Source organism: Bidens hawaiensis, unplaced genomic scaffold, assembly GCF_021521415.1.
Source record: "Bidens hawaiensis isolate Kalapana, Puna unplaced genomic scaffold, B.hawaiensis_p1.1 tig00015453_1, whole genome shotgun sequence".
Classification (NCBI taxonomy): Eukaryota; Viridiplantae; Streptophyta; class Magnoliopsida; order Asterales; family Asteraceae; genus Bidens; species Bidens hawaiensis.
The window spans coordinates 391,655-393,189 of record NW_027492383.1 but is presented as its reverse complement, the minus strand read 5'-3'; positions in this window follow the sequence as shown (position 1 = coordinate 393,189).

The following is a 1,535-nucleotide window of genomic DNA, read 5'->3' as shown; positions in this document are numbered from 1 at the left end:
TGATATTCAACTTAATCCCAGATTCTTACGCAGTAATTACTAAACCTAATAGTTTGATTGTGATGCCAAACGATACCCTAACCGAACTGATGACACAATTGAACTTGGTTTACCTAATTACCAACTTATGTTTGTTAAAACCAATGAAGAAACAATATTTGTGATGACTAATCAATGACACAAGAGTTCAAACCCTAAATGTTGATGAACACAACCAAACAAATAATGCATCAATTAATAATCCCAAACACAAGTTGTCTAAATAATCAATCAATAATTAAGCAAGACCAAAGCAATAACTCAATCAAGCTCATAAACCCTAAGTATTAGAATCTGGTCAGAAGTCAAAATACACAAAAACCTAGCCTAGAATGAACAAAGAACTTAGCCAAGCATCGACATATTGATTATATCACTTATCTTAATGAACAAGCAAACCCGAGATGAACCAGAAGCCTTGGAATGATGGAAGATCGTCCTAAGCAGCCTCTTTTGCCTCTGGAAGTCGTGATTAGCCGAATGGGGAGGTTAAGGGGTTTAAATAGGGACAACCTAAATTTTTGGCCGACTTAAGCATCTTCGCATATCGCGAAGATGTAAGGGATGCTTCTTCGCGTATCGCGAAGGACAAAATAGTCGCGGCTGTAATATACGCGTTGCATCTTCGCGTATCGCGAAGATGTAACTTTTTTGTATTTTTTATTTTCTTTTCTTTACTGCCTCGTGATGCGTGCACTTCCAATCTTTCACTTCTCGATCTTCATTCAAGCCCGTAAATATCCTCGTTAAGCTCCAAAGCTTCCAATATCCTGAAACACGTAAACAATGCTTGAAGTACCATTGTTCATTCATTTATTTACCTAAATATAACTAATTAATATATAATAACTAACTTTTACCCAACCATCACAAAAACTAAAACCGAGGGGAAAGTCCAAATAAATGATAATAAGTGAAAGTCATTTACGTAAACGACTCATTCAATAACTTGAAATATTTAAAAGAACTAAAATTGCAATTTGGTCTACATAAAGTTAATTTTACAAAGATAATAGAGTTGATTTTGATAGGTTTTTGAGAAGATTTGATGGTTCTCTCACAACTGAAGCAAAACAATTTAGACACATAAAGCAAAACATACATAACATAACTGACACATACCGAAACTGAAACTAATTCAGTCACATACATTGATACTAACCTGATACTAACCTGATACAGATGCTGAAAACAAACGCAGGCACAAAATTGATACATAAACTAATATGGAAAACTGGTAAATAAACTAATACGGGAACATAAGTTATACTACAGACGGGTGGCTGATGGGTTAGAAAAAGAAAAGGGCAGGGGCGGAGCTTGGTAGAGTTGTATGGATGGGTCCACTATTGCATTTAGATTTTTATTTTTTATTATTATATTTTTGAATTAATTGAGGTTCTATTGGTCGTTAAGGATCTTTCAACAGAGAATTTAACTTCAGTTAGCTTAATCGACCTAACATGTTACAAATCCCCTTACATAAAAGGATGTCT